The sequence below is a fragment of the Rhyacophila brunnea genome, unplaced genomic scaffold (genome assembly GCF_057557595.1).
Source record: "Rhyacophila brunnea isolate RB1 unplaced genomic scaffold, BYU_Rbru_1.0 scaffold_3, whole genome shotgun sequence".
In the NCBI taxonomy this organism is placed as follows: domain Eukaryota; kingdom Metazoa; phylum Arthropoda; class Insecta; order Trichoptera; family Rhyacophilidae; genus Rhyacophila; species Rhyacophila brunnea.
In genome coordinates, this window is record NW_028232965.1 from 15822563 (window position 1) to 15842261 (window position 19699).

Sequence of the window (19699 nt, forward strand, 5' to 3'; positions counted from 1 at the left end):
CCCTCTAAATATGCGGATTTTGAAAAATATATTTACAACACTTTAAAATATTAATAAGTATGGTACATACCGAAATAATATTAGTATACACATAGTGGTATGCGCCTTCCAGTTTAAGAAGCATTGGCCGAATGCGTGCACAGGCGCCTACCCCTTGCTACACCACTGGTCATGGTAAATTCAAGAAGGAAGTTACATTTCGATGTGTAATTGCGAAAACCGCGATAATATTAGTGTCATGTGACATTTTTATACTAAAGGAAAGGCATTCCAAACAGTTTTACATAATAAACCACAAAATCTTGCTACGTGGACATAGGTACTTATAAACGTAAACCATGCACGGATTGAAAATGCAACGCAAGTCAGGGGTCAAAGTATTGTGGTCATTATGACGCTGCGGGATTCAATACAGGTACTATTAGAAATTGTAGATGTAAACAGTGACGTCCCTAGACAAAATGCCGCTCCCAGGCAGTGCCAAAATGTGCCACATTTTTTATACAGTACTTTTTATCATCCTTTCATTAATTCAATATCTAAGAAATGTCTTGTGTGATTATATTATTAATAACAAGATATACACCACTAAATCTAATTTAAAGCCCATCTCTGCTTCAATAGACAATATTACGAGTCTACTGTTTCAGATAGGTATCTACATTTAAAAACACACCTGACAACTTCCAAAACTCGCGAGTGACTGGCAAACATATTTGGATAAATTTTAAATGAGGTAAGTATGTACCAACCTATAATTCGCAAATTTGCATTCACCAAGAACGTGACGTATATGAAGTAAACGGAAGTAAACTAGACATCACGAACATGAACGAGTCCTGTTAAGACTTTTATAGTACCTACCTAATTAATATATTTTGTTTCCAACCAGTGAGCTGATGTTTTTAATGGAAAGATATTTCCGTTATTACTAAGTTTGGGTAGCTATTTCTATATATATCTAATGATTTATCTCGATTTGCCGCCCTTTGGGTAACTGTCGTCTCCGAGCGACGCCCAATCCGCCTACCCCCACGGGACGTCACTGGATGTAAAAGGTAGTTTAAGGTGCGCACCACTTACCTACTGTATTCTATGTAATTGGCAGATTTCCTCAATCTACGCATATATCGTAAATATTTCACTATAATAATGTCGACATAAATTATACTAATGGTTTTATAAATGCGTTTAAAAATTAACAAATGTAAAAAATCTTAACCACTGCACAGTGGCGCACCCAGGGGGGGCCAGGGGGCCTTGCCCCCCCCCCTAAAATATGAAAATCATCAGAATGATTTTACACATTGAAATCGAAAGCCAATAAACTATACCTTGGGCTTAGACAAACAACACGGCAAAAATGATTTGTAATTCTCCAGCACCCTTTTTAGTAAAATTTCTTAGATTTTAATTTCTAACACAACAATTTCGAAACACTAATGTCAGGTTTTTTTAGAAACCCGTTCCCTAATGAAATTCTCGGTGTCCACCCAAATTCCGGAGTGGTATAGGTCATGGCTGGGGAGGGTTGACAGGGCTCTAACCTGGGGGCCCGGGCTGTGGGGGGCCTGGCGTATCGGGTTGACCAGATAAGTGAGATAAACTTCTTCTTCTTTCTCAGCACTACATCCCGGGGCGGGATTTGGCCTCCTCTACAATTGTCCTCCACACGCTCCTTTCCCTGGCTGCTCCTCTCCAGTCTCCAGCCCTCCCCATCTTTCTCCAGTCCTCTTCGATACAGTCAGCGTGCATAAGTGAGATAAACACACATCATAAATTAACTTTAATAATAAAAAAGTCGCCTGTGGTAATATTATACTTCATGACTATGAACATTTTAATTTATATAATTGTCCAATATATTTTCTGATTATTATGTGTCGATACTCGACAGCTCCATTATTAAAGTAGATGTATTGAAAATCGCCAATAATTCACTGTATAAATACCCTCAATTTGAACTAAAACACAATTTGAAAAACATTAATGTAGTATTTCACACTGCCTTTAATCTAAGCGGTGGATAGGGGACCCGTCAAATACCCTAGCCCAGTGGTCGGCAAACTCATTGGTCAATAGAGCCAAATATCAACAGTACAACGATTGAGATTTCTTTTGAGAGCCAAATTTCTTAAACTTAAATTATATACGTAGGTAGTAAGTAGGTACACTGCTAATTTACTTAATAAACTTTAGTTAAGGTTTTAAGTCCTAATTAAATTATAGGTAGGTACACTGAATAAAACTGAATATCATACGTAATACTGATCTTATTTATTAATAAAAATTGAATTGTAAGTCAGGTATCAATAAAATTGAATCATGACAATGACTGACAAACTCAATGTGAATAATGGCCTTGCATCTCCTTGTAAAGTTCAGGTTCGTATGTTGTTGATTTAATTTTAAGCACGATTCCAGGTTCTCATCAATAAATCGATTTCTTAATTTACTCTTGATTTCCTCTCTTGGAAATCTTTTTACTAACCACAAAACTTGCAATATTAACATTGTTGACAGATTTTATTCAGTACCTAATTAAATACAGAACTTTATTTTTCTTGACTCTTCTCCTCAGCTGCTTTCTTCCTTGCATCATCGACAGAATATTTAGCGCAAAATTACGAGTTTTTAGTTGTATCTTTCTAAATTTCAATGCGCCAATTTTTCTCGACACATAAATACAGGTCGGTAAGCCATTTAAGTTTTGAATAAACGCAAAGTCTCGGTCTATTCAACATTACATTTACGGTTAACCTCTTCCATTTTCTTTGCTTCTTCTTTGTAACCATGTCAAATATGGCAGAGAGCATCTGTCGCAGAGCCGCACTCAAGGGGCCAAAGAGCCGCAGTTTGCCGACCACTGCCCTAGCCTGAGGGCCCATTTCAGGATGTGGCGGCCATGGTGTAGGTACACCTAGTGCAATAGACAAAAGACCGATAAACGAGATATTAGGCTGTGTTGTATTGAGTAGGTTGTGTATAATTTAAATGCAATAATACTTTTTTGTCCATTTTTGATTAATATGATGGAACCTCAATATTGAAAAACCAAAAATCTACGATAAACATTCGGCGAAAAGAACGACTACACCCACTACGGTGGTGGTGTAAATCAAAAGAACATTTTTTCGGTGGAATTCGGCATAAATATTGTAGCTCTCTAGACCAGTGTTCCCCAAACTTTCGACATCTGTGTACCCCTTCTATAATTTTCGTAACACTGAGTACTCCTCGTCAAAGAAAAATGCATGTAAGTACTTTAATAACAATCAAAATATATTTATATATTCCTTTTGTAGTACATAAACAAAATAATAATAAACGAAAAATAAAATTCATTCATAATAAAATATAAATAAAAGTTATATTATAAAAAATAACATTCATTGGTTATTAATTTTAATCTGAGGTGCGGTTCCACACCTAAAGGCTGTTCCTTTTTTTTACGTAATGTCTACAAATGCTGAAAAAGCAACTTCACATAGATATGAAGTTGGAAAAGGCAAGATGTATTTCAGGAATGTCTCTGTTAAAACTGGATACACATGTTGCATTTGCAAACTAAATGATGTATAAGTACACTCCTTATATTTATTTTGCAAGAATCCGTCTGAAGCTAATAATTCCAACAATTGCTCTATTTCTGCATGCGATAAACCTTCTAGCATGGATATTGTATTAATGCTTGTTGGACCAGGCGTAGCCATAACCCGGTGCAGCGCATACCCCCACCAAACTCTTCCCGTACCCCAGGGGGTACGCGTACGACACTTTCGGAAACACTGTTCTAGACCAAGCGGGTAGCACAGCCGATATTATTTAAGTAATCTTTTAGCATACTAGGTACACATGTCCAGCATGGTCGCTGTTCACTTCCAATCCGCCAGTCGCTGATGACACGCTCAACGGTTACCGCCACTTTGCCTCCAATTTATTAAAAACTAGGAGAAACTGTACAAATATATCGCCGTGTATTGTGAAAATATGCAAAAATATTTATATGAAGAAGAAAAAGAGCCTATGGGACTAATTTACATTCTCCTCCTTGCCCCCCCCCCCCAATAATAAATCCTGGGTGCGCCACTGCCACTGCACATGCATGTACTGAAATATGACTATATTCTAAAACATTAGAGCGAGAGGTTTAAAAGAATACTATTTTATTTAATAAAAATACTTTATGCAGTCATTAAATCTTTAATATAAATATAAAGGATAATAAGGCTTCAAAATTATAAAAATAGATTGTCTATAACGTTTAAGCGTTTAAGGAATGTCCAGGATCATGCTTTGAAAATGCAATAAAAGTTCCATTTTGACCTACGATGAGCGTGTACCCCCTTAATGAAAAAAAAAATTAACAAACAATATGTGTAATATAATATATTCTTAATTCAACGAAAACAAATAAGTATGAATGAAAAAGTGTGCACAATGTGTCGTATTGCCTTAAATATACCAAAACTATTATGGTTTGGTTTAGGCAGGGTTTAATTTATTTTTAAAAACTAACCAATACCATCTGTAAATAGTCTTAGTTCAATAAAAACAAATACGTCTGACTAACAGAGCTTAATATACACTATTTATTGCGGATCTTAACGGCCTACCTCCACCCTTCGCTACAGGTATGTACTTGATATAGAAAAAAATATGTAAAGCTAATATTTTTAAAGAATGAAGCATTTTGAAAGTTTGGTTAGGTACCTACATATCTTGGGAAGGGAGTTTATGTAGCAGCTAGAAATGAATAAAATCCAATAAAAATACATATTTAATTATTCGGTTATCTATTCTGTCAAACTGTTTCAAATTTCCATACCCTTACAATTACAGCACAGTAGGTACCTAATAACGACGTACCTATGTATGTGGGTATTAGTTTTGAATAACGCGGACATATTATGATAAAATAAGTGTAGGCAATACACATATTAGCTAATGTTTTCATTTATTCAATCTATTTTATTAGAAATGACGTCTCGTATGGGTAGGCAATTCACGCATTGCTTAGAAATGACAGTGAAACACATTCTAAGGGGGCGAATAAGTAGGTATGTATGCAATGCGGAAAATACAACTAATGACAGTAAATTCCGTGGAGATGACAAATAAAACAGTAAATTCCGTGGTTATATAGGTATATTATAATTTGAAAAGTTTTTTCCAACTTTTCCGTTTAAGATAATATGCATAATTAAGAAGTAAGCACCTAAGTAATTACCAACATTTATATAAAATTAAAAATCTAAAAATGGTCTTCTAATATTCATCTGACATTCAAGATCCGGAGCGCGATATTTGGAGCAAAAATGGGGATGGAGTGAGGCGCATATGTTACAACTGGGAAATCTACGAGGAACTTGGGAAACCCGACATAATTCAAACAATTAAAATTACCCGGATATCTAATAGCTCAACGAATACATCTAGGAAATAAAATGAAAACCATTTAAAATAGCACAGACGCTTTTAAAATGTTAGGTCGTATTGACAAATGTTGATATTGATATTATATTATTATGTTGATATACAGTGACGTCCCAAGACAAAGTGTCGCCCTTAGGCCGACTTAGAATGCCGTGCCCTTTTATTTTTGGTCTCAAATTATATGGAAATTCGTTAGGTACCTAGGATAATATCAATCTTTTTTTACTACCCACTTATTTTCGACTACCTTTAACAGACAAAATTCTACAAAAATCTTGAAAAATTGACATACACAACATGTCATCGTCGTCGACTGAGGATTAGAGCATTTCCAGTAAACCTACTGTCAAATGGCGATAATTTTAGGTATGTAAATTTCAAAGCGCTGGCAAGTTTGTAGGCCCTCTTATATATTTAAAAACATATATTTTCGGTACTTTCTAATGAAGCGACGGCATCATCTGCATTTTTTCAAACAGCCATGGATTAAAAAAAATGTAATGATCGAATTCGTACTTTCATTTACCGCCCTTTATAATGTGCTGCCCCTAAGCAATGCATACCCTGCCAACCCCAACAGGACGTCTTTTTTCTTCTTTTGACCATGTCCGATCCTAATAGGAATGATCCTATGAATGAGTGGAGATTTGTTTTAACAGATTTATGTTTATACGAGAAATGGATGTAAGTGCAAGAACGTAGTGGTCGCGCGGGGGCGGCGCGGCGGCGTCTTGCGAAACTCAAACGTATAACCGTTTGTAAAATGTTCGTAGACAGTGTGTTTTTTTGGGGCATAATACACACGGTTATACGTTTGAGTTTTGCAAGACGCCGCCGCGCCGCGCCCGCCAAATGACTACGGACGAGCACTAAGCCACTTGCTCAACCTATTAGGTCAATACTCTGACTACAAACACAAATTGAATATGTGTATTTTTGCCAAACCCAGCATTCGAACCTGGGACCCACGATATTATAAATTGACGCGTAAGCCGCTCGGCCACTGTGGGCGTCATAGGACGTCACTGTTGATAATATATTTTAGTGGTGCTGTGTTATAGTCCGACAACATAAACGTTAATTTTTTGATGTTGGATTCGGCTGTTTTCGGCTGCTTTTGGCCGGTACGGGAGCACCTAAAAAGGTAACAGCCCGTATTACACGTAGCAAATCGTCAAAGTTACTTTCAATATGAATAATTATTTAACTACCGTCCATAACAATATCTCGGCGATAACAACTCGCTGTAGTCGCGTGTAGAAGATTTATGTGTTGTCATTTTTGTATAAAACAAATCCGGCGAAATTCGGTTTTTAATTTATAACAATTCTATTCTTAGTAATTCACTTATAATATAAGTCCAATTATTATTCGATAATTAACAATAGAAAAATAATTTCAAATAATTTCACCTTTTAATTATTATTATGATAGTAGTTAGGTTGATTAATACCGGATTTTTCTATTGTTGCGAGGGAAATGTCAAAGAGGGACAGCATGTTTATTCCAGCTAACTACCATCCTAATTCGGTTCAAGTAAAGTAGTCCGTTCACAATGCTAATATTGTGGACTTGCTGATGAGTTTTAAATAGCGGAAGCCGCATAAACATACAATTTATTCATTGATTATAATATCTATTATGGAAATATTACAAAATGATAGATCTTCTTAGAACAAATTAATAATAGTTTGTCGATATTCTTTGAAGTTGGCGTATATGAAGGAGATTGACATTCAATGGTTTGATTTGTCTTCAACACGCAAGGTATGTCTACGAATTTAATGATGTGTCATTAATGAACACAGTGTATAACTTTAAAAAAAACCATCAAAGTCAATACTTACGCTGAAATAACACTAATAAGTAATAATATAAGCAAGCAAGTTAGGCAATTACAGAATAAAATTCCCTATGAAAAAGGATAAAAATAAGTGCGTCGTTAGGCACCAAAATTCAGAGGCACGTTTTTTTGATACAGATGACGCAATAAATTCATCATAAGATTTAAAATGGGGCCTCGAAACGATTCAAACCAGTCACACACTTATTAGTTATTACATTATAACAACATATTAAAAATATGCGTTATACAAATTGCGTACCTATAAAATAATACTCAAAACGTATCGGATCACGATCCTCAGTCATGAAGTCCTAACGAGAAAAAGAATATTGTCTTGACTTCAGCAGAAAACATAAAAATCAGAAATTATTCAATATTTTGACGTAAGTACTAAATACCTATTGAGTTTTATTGAATTTAAAACAATGTCTTTCTACCATAAATTGATATTTAACATTTATATTAGCAATAAAAAAAATAATATGCCGATATTATTATAAAAATATACCTGGATACCTATACTTACCTTACATATTAAATGAATTATATTTTTTTCCCAACCATGTCCGATCCTAATAGGATCATATGGGCCTCCATAGAGTAGATGTTTCTATTAACAGATTTTGTTTTTTACGAGAAATGGATGTCAGCCACTTGCTCTTATATTTACATGTTAATAATTAATCCAAGCCACCGATGCATTGAAAGTGGGTACAATAGATTACTTACTATTCGTAATTTAACCCTTTGGCTGCTACGATGTTGTGCAAAATCCGGTCGAAGATTGCTACCAATAATTGTCGATAAATTAAAGTATTGTATTATTTTTAGACACCTTACCACTCTAATTGATTCTGCGAAATCGGAATATTATGAAAACACGTTTTGTAATTAGTTTATCGTTTTGAATAGATAATGAGGCTATTAGATATTCCCCCCTTCGTCTGCCTTTAAAATTGATTGAAATTCTCTTTCTCGCTCTATCATACTGACGACCACGTGTACGAGCGAAACGAACTATCGAGTTTTTATTTTTAACAGCTATTGAAAACAAATGGTTGTGAAAAAGGTCTTCATGGTGTTTGCTTATCGGAACATTTAAAATATTGCAAATGATTTTTATTTCATTATTTTTTTTATAAATGAAATTGTTTTTATATAGTATAAATCCACTTTAATTTAATAGAAAATCTACGGTCCCTTCAGGGAGTCACGATCCGTGTATTTTACTTTAGTAAATTAGAAATAAGTAAGTTAGTATTAATTAAGTTAGTATAATCTTTAGTATTTTTAGGGAAACACTGTTCTAAAATACTTTTCCCACTGTTTCAAATGTATAATATTAAATAAAAAATTGTCATTCCACCCAGAATTTGACTGTAAACAAATAAAAAACGAAATTTAATATATTTTGTAAACTGAAATTTGTATTTGAAATTAATGCTTTTATTATAAAAATGCTGATGCGATGAAAAATAATACAATAGTTATAAGTTCTAACCCAACCCAGTCACAAAACATATAAATCAAGTTATATTACACAACAATAAAACTAAATATATCAAAAATGTTTCATACCGCTGAAGCAGTAGTATGTTCCAAAATTAACTTAACATTTCAGGCATCAAATGCAAAACGACGATCGTTGTGGCCAATATCAAAAACAACGATATATCGTTGCGTAGCAGTCTAAGGGTTAATACTATTTAGTTTTATTCTTCTGTATAAAACTATACTTATGTTTATTATTATTATTATATAAGTTTCATATTGTGAACGTCTTGAATTTAGATTTTTTATGTCCACAATGTTCTGTTTTCTTAAATAAATAAATCTTATATTGAAGATACTTTTTTATTTAAGTACTTATGTTAATACATACGTTTAATTATACTGTTTTAAACCTTAAAGACGCTGAAAGAATCAAATAATTGTTATAAATTTAATATAAAATCACGCAAATATTGATTGATTTGTAAAATATATTTAATTATACCTAACGACTAAAAACTTCCTTTATTTTAATAAACATCGTAAGGCATAATAATTCTCAATATATATCAATATTATAAAAATTGGGTAGGTAGGTACCTGTCAAGTAAGTACCTTAGTAGTTTATCAATCAAACTACTGAAACATTTATACTTAGCAGATAACTTACTTAATATTTTGTTTGTAATTTCATACTACGAGTATCTTAAAATACGCACGTACCTATGCATAATAATATACATGTTTAAGCTTTATTATAATATGTAGTCGATAAAACACTGAAATATAATGTTATTTTCATTCTAACATCTAACATTATTTTAAATATTTGTTGTAAAATATAAATAAGTACCCATGTATACACAATAAATTAATTGATTATGCACATCTTTCAGTTTTAACGAGGGAAGAATTATTTTCTTTTAATAAACATCATAAGGCATAATAATTATTCTCAATCCATATTAAAAATGTGTCAAGCGCGAAATGTATAAGGTACAACTACTGAGAAGATAGAAGCATATTAAACTGACTTGCTTATTTACTCCAACAAATCGTAACGTTCGTCTATTCCTTTGCGCATTTAATTCAACTGTGCGGGGTCCAATCTCCCGGCGGCCAATTGGATCGGCGTCGAAATGGGTCGGCGTCCAATTGGGCCGGCGTCCGATTGTACCGGCGGCCAATTACCGGAGGTCAATCGCCGGAGGCCAGTTCGCGGTGCCAAATAGTCCTAGACCCGCGGCAAACACATTTTGAAAATAGCCGATATACTGGATTATTTATTAGGATAATCTAACCTAACCTAGCTTAACCTAACCTAACCTAAACTAACCCAAACTAACAAATAATCCAGTATATCGGCTATTTTCAAAATGTGTTTGCCGCTGTATCCAGGATAAACGTATAGAACCGAGATAGATTGTTTTCTTTATTACGTACGTTGGTAGTTAGAATTTAGGTTTGGTTTTTATTATATTTTATTATAGGGGCCTCAAAATCAATCGGTGCCTCGGGCCTCCAGGTTTCTAAGCCCGCCAGTGCCAAAGCTATGCCAAAACTATCAACTGACAGAAAAAAACAATATAATTTTATCATTTTGGTAGCAATGAAAACTAGATGTCTTGGGAGAAGTGTAAATATCACCCAGACTTATAATTATCGTTTATTAGTTTACGGCTTTTATGTAAACTAATGTATTCCGGGGTGTTTATTTCTTCTTTTAAAGAGAATCAGTGTTTACGTTTTGGCAAATCATGATATGTTATGCAAAATATGTTTAGCACGTGTATCAAATATGTATCTTAAAATGTAACGGTTGAATATAAATAAAAATAATGTTGTCATTACCATGAGCAGGGATTAAAATACCGAATTAAAATTCCCACACCGGTATTTCGGTATTTTCTATTGAATACCGATATTCGTAAAATAATTGGAAAACAACTGAAATATCTTCCAATATATTATATTATATAAATCTTTTTAAAATATTAATTTTATTATAGCATGTGTCATTGCTGGTCACACAAAATATACAGTCCTGTTAAGCCTTCTATGTTAATTAACACGTTTCGTTTCTACTTTCAATACCGAATATATCGGTATTGTCTGATTGTTAAAACCGGTCTTTCTGTATCTAAAAATACTGGGATACCGGTTTTGGAATACCGGTATTGCAATTCTTCCTTTTCTTTCTTCCTCTTCGTTGCAAGTACGTGAGGTGATAATAGAAAAGGAGCAAGAAAATAATCGCTGATAAAATTTTCAGCTTATGGTTTATTTTTAAATTATAATATAATATAAATATTTCATGCATCTCCGAGGAAATATTGGAGAAGCAGTGACGTCTCGTGAGGGTAGTGCAAACCATGCGCTGCTTAGCGGTGGCAAATTATGGAACGCCATATTATCAGTACAGCTTTTGAACGCGGTGGCAGTTTTCCATTAAGCGGATGATTTGACCGCTTCGTTGAAAGTATCGACAACTTAATTTAAAGAAATCACAAGGGGGGCTCCAAACTTGTCAATGGCTCTATGTACTTACTATCACTGCTGAAGAGAAATGTAAATTCGTAGAAATGTTCCAATCATCAGTAGATGATAATATATGTACGTATTTTTTAAAAAGTGTTTGTTGCATTTCTCAGTTTAAGACTTAAGCATTCACTTTGAGAGTAAAAATGAGACGAAAATGGATGGGCATTCTAAATCTGCCTAAGAGTGACACTTTGCCAAGGGACGTCGCTGTGGAGTGGTATAGTTATAATCGATGGAACAACTTTTGGAAGTGGTAAAAATCTATATCTTGCAAAAATCGGATCTAGCATATTATACCATTAAATCTAGCGATTTCTCATAGCCTGACTTGTTTTAAAGTTTGGATAAAACGAAGACAAGATAAACGGAAGAACTAAAAAAGGTCTCACTTTTGTTCATTGGATCTGTTCATTCTTCCATCAAACGTTTTCCTCGGAGAACTGCGGTATTTTCTTTTAAAATGATATCAACACACTACATTTTCTGTCAAAAAACTTACTTTCTTACCCATGTAGCTACTTACCACCGCCTACACATCGTATAATATAATTCACCTATTATAATATTTAACATTTTTTCATGAAACTCCGTAAATGTTTGCTTTAAAAATATAGCCTCTGTATAACAACTAAACGTGCGTCAATATTTTCTTTAAGTATTGTTTTAACCTTAAGCCGTTTGGGCTGGTCGATAATTTTGTCCTTGTAATAAATGTTTAAATTTGTAAGGACCGTCAAATTTACACGAAAAAAATATCAAAGAATCATCGATAAAATGTTGTGACAACTTTAAAAATTCAATTCACTGTTCAATTATAGTCTTTGAAAAGCCATGGCAACATTATAATAATACATTTTAATCAAGGTTCCTTCTTACTATTTCAATGTCAAAATGAAGGTAAAATTCCTAATTTAAAGTTGATTGACAGCGTACACTTTAAATATTTCAAATTACTAAAAAAATCATTTTGAATATAGTGTTGAGTTTTCTTTTCTTTTTATCAAATAGATTTTTTCAACCTGGATTATTCAAAAGGCAGTCGATTTCATCAGTAAGAAGCGATTTTCAACTATTTTTTGCGAGGACATTTCCCCATAATTGTGCAGAATGGCATAATGTTATATCACGCGGAATATTTCAAATTTATTTATCCGTTTCCAAAAGTCAGTCAAAATTTAGTACTAAGGTATTTTTAAACTCAAACTACCAAATTATTTAACACATATTTTTTATAAAATTTAGATCTTTATTACAAACAATCATCGACAAAAATGTGCCGAACGAGATTTGAACCCACGCACATCGCACTTATAACTTTTTTAAACATAGGAATTGGTGTTTCTGTTTCATAACACCGAAAAATATTTGTGTTATCTCAATAGCATGTACGTAACTTATTTATGTGTGATGTTAGATGCTTAGAATAGGTTAAATTATGTAGGTGAGGTGAGATGATTGCATTCTACTTTAAGCATGTATATAATTTAACTAACGACTTACATAATATTATAAACTTTTCTTTATTCGAACTTTTTAAAATACGTAGGCACTGAAATTTCCTTCTTTTTATGTCACTCTAATGTAAAAACAGAGTGTTGAAGCGGAGCTCGGAGCAGGAGCACGGAGCAGTGGAGCAATGGGGTTTTACCCGGAGCAGCAGTAAAAATTTGTAGTGCTCCACTGCTCCGGATGTTTTTTTTTATTAAATTTTCGTCCTAAAATCCAATGAAAATATTATATTTAACACTTTGCAACACTGGAATTGTTTGAAATACGACAACACTACTGAGTGCTTTACCTTTATCTCATTGTTAATTATTTAATTATTTGTATTACCAATATTTTTATTTTTGACGTATATATTATGACGATTCAATAAACACAAAAAGTTATAAAAAATATAGACTACATTTTCCATAAAGTTTTGAAACATGGCCTGTCGTTTACATTGACACTCTTGGGGTGCCAGTGTATTTCGATGATCAAATTTCGAATCACAAAATGAAAAATACCTATCCAATGTTTGGTTTGCTAGCATCGTTTTTTTACTCTGAGCAACGTTTACTGTCAACTGATCCTAAAAATTTTGAGACTGAGCAATCACTTTAATACATTTTCTCGTGAGAGTGGCGTTTGAAACAGACCCGTAACACCGAGGAAGGAAGAAACGAAAACACGCACGGAAATAACCCAATTACGAACAAATAATCGTGGAAGAATCCAGCAATGTGTACCCATGTTTACCAGGTGATGAGGACATTCAAATAACATGATGCATATTCACACCCGCTATATTATTTTATGAATATTTAAAAAGAGAGTGTTTTTTTTACATGTACCTCCAACAAAATATCAGACTTCGTATGATTTATTTTTGTGATCGGTGTAATATTATAAAATAGAAAATTCATCAACAATTATCGAACTGAGATTTAAGAGCCCTTGTTCGGTTGGGAGCCATGCTTTTACTTTGGGTACTCTTGCGATGAGGGAGCTACAACACTGATTTCTATAAATAGTCGGAGATGAAATCATTATTACCTAAACTAAATGAATATATAATAAACATTGTAGGTATTATCTAAATTTGTAAAAAAATGCTATTTTTGAAACAAGTTGTACATAATTTATGTTACGTCTGGGGAATTTCTCTTTTCCGGTGTGGGCACTAAATACCTCATTTCTCCCCTGAAAGAGATAGTATTTACCTCTTTTGCCGCAAGCATTAATTAATTATTTTGTAAAAAAATGTGTCAAAAATCATTATCTGGGACATTAATCATACTGTTGATTTCGAAACAAGACCGTAAAAATCAACTTTCATCGATAGGTGGAAGTTTTTATTAAGCTTACCAATAAAATTGCTAATGGATGCTTTGAACTGATAATCTACATATTTTGAATTTATATTGATAGAAATTAATTATTAACAAAAATCCAATAGAATAATAATAACTCCATAGAATCTATCAATCCGAACAGGTTTATCAACCGCATCCCTCAACGTAAATAATTCAATACAATATCATTTTTTATTCAGCAGCGCAGCCAAAATTAATGATAATAACAATAAATAACAATGCATCAAAATACATAAAACCTAACTACGGCCCACAGATACAACACAGTTAAGATCATCATGACTGGTCTGGCCAGTGGTTTTTATTAAAAACTTTTTAACATAAAGCGATTCATAATTAATTATAACTATTTATTTGTTTGAATCATTTCAACTAAATATATAGAATTAATTAATATCCATGCTAAAATTTGTCGCGCTTTCATGATACGCTCATTGCTCAGTGTTTCTGTTAAGTATAGCGTTTTCTATGGAGATTGTAGCTAAGCCAGATAAACGTTTCTGCCCAATGGAGGAACGAAGATAATATATTTTTTTAAATTTTTAATTTGCTAATTTACTGGTATGGTAAGAGAGCGATTTCACAATTTGGGTAAACATCTTGAAGACAGTATGTATGGATTAAGTTAATTATTAATATTGATAAGTTTCATATATTTATTAAGTTTCTAATGTCAATGATATATACCTACTTGTGTTCGGCTTAATCGTGCTGTGTTACCATTTTCTAATTTACCTTCATGATTGAAGTTTAATAAATTAGTAACTTTGTCGGAAGTTACACCTTATTGATAGTGAGGACTTTGGTAGGTACTGATAATCATAAACTATCCACAATACAGGTTTTTGGTCATAAGTATCTACCTAAAACTAAAATGTGATTTTGGATTTACCTTTGGTTATTGATAATCAGGCATTGAAAATATAAAATATTTATTACTTTTTCCGATTTTTTTAAATCGGCAGTAAAAATATATTAGATATGCCAGTAAAATAAGAAAACTTTATAGGTTTTATATCTACTATGATTACGTAGAGACGTTATAATTTAATATTTTTGTATTCTAGCGTTTAAAATAATTGTTCGAAGTAAAATTATTGATTAAATAATAATCAACGATAGTAATATGTAAAAACATGAATAAGATTATACAGAGCCTGGCATATCACTATATTATTATTTTTTATAATTTTTACTATGGGCAAGTTTTATTATCCATCATTTTTTATTTGCAGTTATACTAGAATATTACTAATGTCCGACATTACTAAACGTCATAAATAAAGTAGGAATTAATTATAATATTATTATTCAAATCGTATCTGTCAATCAATATTTTTTTCTAGTGCCTAAATATATTTGATTGGGTAGGTATATACTATTTTTTGCAGCGTTTGTTAGTTGTAGTGAATTTATTAAATAAATACTACTCATCAGTGTATGCTAGTATAGTATAGCTTTAGTGATTTGATATTTACAAACGCAGATATTTACTTATTCATATATTATTTATCTTTATCACTATTTGAAACTCGACCAATTTTTACGTTTATAATGTGTCGCTACATTTCAAAATCAGCCAAGTCCACCTTTAGGTATTTTTGACCTCTTTGTGAATTGCTGAAAAACTACTGCTTTCTAACATTTCTGCATTATCACAATGTGGAATTTATTAGTTTTAAATATTCTATAGGTACTCAAAATAATATAAACTTTCACCCTTGTGACTGTATTTGAGAAAACAAAAAGCTGTTTTTCTCCTATTCATATATTATGGACTTGGCTGATTTTGAAATCTAGCGACACATATTATCTTTATGACGTGGTATCTAAAAAGTATTTTAGATTGATTAAGTGTTTGATATTGATTATCGATGAAAACTTCTGTTCAAATGTGTCGCTAGATTTCAAAATCAGCCTTAGGTATTTTTGACTTTTTTGTGAATTGCTGAAGAACTACTGCATTCTAACATTTCTGCAATATCGAAATGTGGAACATATTCATTTTAAATATTCTATAATCGAAATAATATAAACTTTCACCTTCGTGACTATGTACTTGAGAAAATAAAACAGCTGTTTTTCTCCTATTCATCCATTATGGACTTGGCTGATTTTGAAATCTAGCGACACAAATATACATATATAGATCAGGTCGAGCAAATGAAGTATCTAGGGGTAGGTATGCTCAGTTTTCTATATCTCAATAGTACAATTAAATATAAAGTAAACGAAGACGCAGCATTTCAGGATACCTACAAGACATCATCATCATCATTATAAGTGACCCAATAGCCCGGGGCGGATTTTGGATCTTCAAAAATCTCCTCCATATCCCTCTATCCAGGTATCTGTGAAGGATTATGCTTCCAGAGCAGTGAATGCTTCTACTACCAAATATGTGGATACAAAACATCGTAAGGAAAAAACAAAAACATTAGAACAGTCAGAATAACACAAATTTACAAAACGTGCGTAATATCGATTATGGGCCGTATGTATGAGATTCCCAAATTCTTTATAAGCTATTTAACCGATTTTCCATCGAATAGCTAATAACACTCTTTGTGACGTAAGCAATCTGACGTCACGCGCCATTAAAAATGGCTGCCTCAGCTAGCTGTCACTTTCAAATGTCATTTTAATTTTGCATTCATTGCAAAAAACATTTGGTTGAGGCCCTTATTCGTTTTGTAGATTCTGTAAAACATTTGCGAACTTTAAAAACAGTTCCTAGTCGTGCTGTTTACAAAATACGTATAATTTTGATCCCTAGTCTATAATCTAGATAGTAGGTAACTGATAAAATGCCTCGCTTATTTCGCCTATTTCGCTTGCAATATTTCTCATGGAGACATAAGATGGACTTACGTAAGATTACGATAAAATATCTCCGCTAAACCACCGCAAAAATATGTATCTACTGCTGTATCTGGCATTAAAATATACAATTGTAAGCATTCTGCGTTCTTCAAAATATTACGGTACCGCCTACCTACCTAGTTAATTATTGTAAGATAACTGTAATAAACGAGGCACAACTCTCAAATACACTGGAAACATCAATAGTATCATACGGTGATTGGTATAAATGATAATATTATACAGAGATCGTTACATATTATTGTCTTAAATCATTTGCATTTTCTGTCTTTTATTCTTATTCTCTTTTGAGATCTCAATAATTGAAGTGAAGTTAGTCATAATAATATTCAGTATTGCCACCAAATGTATTCAGTGCTGCCACCAAATGGAAAAGTTTACTGGCAATACAACCTTTCGTACAGTAGAATAATTATAAAATACATGTGATAAAATAGCTGATAAATTATTTAAATTTCATAATAATTATTCATGTATAATTATCAAATTTATATGGTACCGTTCGCACACTTTCAGACACATTTACAATTTCAAAATTTTGAATTATTTATCGGGGAATGAAATTTTATAATACGAACACCATGACACATGATATGTCACATTCGTGACGTCACTTAACAGCTAATTACGTTTTTACTCATGCATACAAACGTGCAGTATAATTATAGCCTATAAGGTTTTTGGGAATCTCATGCATACGACAGTATGAGTATTATGACAGACATAATATGAGATCGAGGCTAGAATAAACAATGTACCTACATAGTGAAGCCTAGAAATGAGGACACTTAGATCCACATTGGGGAAACGTCAAGTTTAGGATGTGGTCATATCGGGAAGAGGAAGAAGAAAAGTTTTTCATGCATACGATAAAGAATTGGCGAAACTAAGATGATGCACGGAAGCTCTATTGGCAGTCGTTTTCAGACCTACAAACGTGTTATGGTAAGATATTCGAAACGATATGAATTAAAAATATTTGGTTATCTAAAAGATGAATGATGAGAAAAATAAGTTCTTAGGTATTATATTTTATTTGTAGCCAAATAACAAGAATTCAAGGAATGTATTATACATACCTAACTTGCAATAGGTATAAATATTCACTAAAAATCGATAGAATATCAGATATTCAACTAGATTCTAGCAAACGAAAAATCCACAATTTTATCTTTCACCATCTTTGAGTCTACCTACAGTTACTCTTGGATTCCCCGAGTAGCAAACTACAGAGTCCAGTGCTCAATCACAACATCTACATAATATGGCATATGGTGACATATCCACTTCCCCATCAGTTTTCCTTCAGGGATTCAAGTCTTTACAGATACATCTGAGATGAGTAGGCATCTAAAATGAACAGTAATATAGCAAACTATGGGTACCTACATTATATAATAAATTATAAGTAAACTCAATCTAAATAATTGATTCTTGGAATTTTTATATTTTAAGACTACTAATTATTTATTGTTTAAAAGGTTAACTAGGAGTTATCACACTTTTATCTGTAGGCATATATTATCACAATTCACAACACCTAAAAATAATGTGAAATTTGTTGAAACTACTGATGTATATTATGCATAACAATATAGTATATATACACAATTCCATTGATACAATATATAGGTACCTACATAATAATTTTATGCATTTTTTCATCAGTGTTGTAAATAGAGGTGGATAACCTATTTTGTCATGACGTGCCATACCATTTAATACCATAATCACTCAAACCTGAAGGTAATAAAACGATATGTGGGTAGACCCGGTTTTGCCCGACCTGATTGGACCGATTGGGCCCAATCAGCCTCGTGCTCCAGGGAGGCTTTGCGCCTATTCGGAAATATTTTCAGTAAAATAATTATAGAATTCTTGTGAATCTTTCGATGTAAGTAATTCCAATAAGCTATTCAGGAACTCAATTAAAATTAAAAGGGGTCTAAAAACACATTCAAAATGATATCACCAGCATCACGGAAGATGCAGTACAAAACGATACGAATAAAAGCGGCTAGTATTTTACTGTTTTGTATTTTTTACGAGATTAGTATTGTACTGGTTATTTATTTGGTAAACACATTGGCCATAATCTAATGCAGGGTTTCCCAAACTATGTTCCGCCAAACCTGAATAGGTGTTCCGCGACCACTTGGAAAGGTTTTATACACTGCAACACATTTAAAGGTCTTCGTGACGTCTTTATGACGTCAAGTATCTAGATAGGTCATGCCTTCCACAAACAAGGGGGGGGGGGGGGGGGGCTGACAGGCCTCTAGCCCGGGGGCCTGGGCTTACGGGGCATACTTAAATTTAAAATTTAAATATGCACACGTAAATAATGATTTAATTGTGCATAATATGTTTAAATTCTAACGAGAAGAAGGTTCTTTTATCTTTATATAACGCCTCAGGCATGATAATTCTCAATCCACAATAAAAATATTATGTCAAGAGCAAAATGAATTTAAACTACTAAGTAGTAGATAGATAGAAACTGATTAAAATTCTTCGTCTACTTTCTGTGTATAATCGTAATGAACGTATATTTATTTAATCCAGTGCCCATTTGTTCTGGCGACCAGTTTTCCCATTCCCCATGGGTCTACCTTAAGCTATCGTATTGTGTCATATATAT

The 19699-nt window shown here is 32.9% G+C and overlaps 1 long non-coding RNA gene across 1 annotated transcript in view; it reads right to left on the minus strand.

The window, feature by feature from the left end:
• Positions 1–2821: 2821 nt before the first annotated feature.
• Positions 2822–19699, minus strand: part of LOC147067955 (uncharacterized) — a 38556-nt gene continuing 21678 nt past the window's right edge. The window contains exon 3 of the long non-coding RNA XR_015071381.1: positions 2822–4095. This is a non-coding gene — a long non-coding RNA (uncharacterized LOC147067955). The remainder of the gene's footprint in view (positions 4096–19699) is intronic.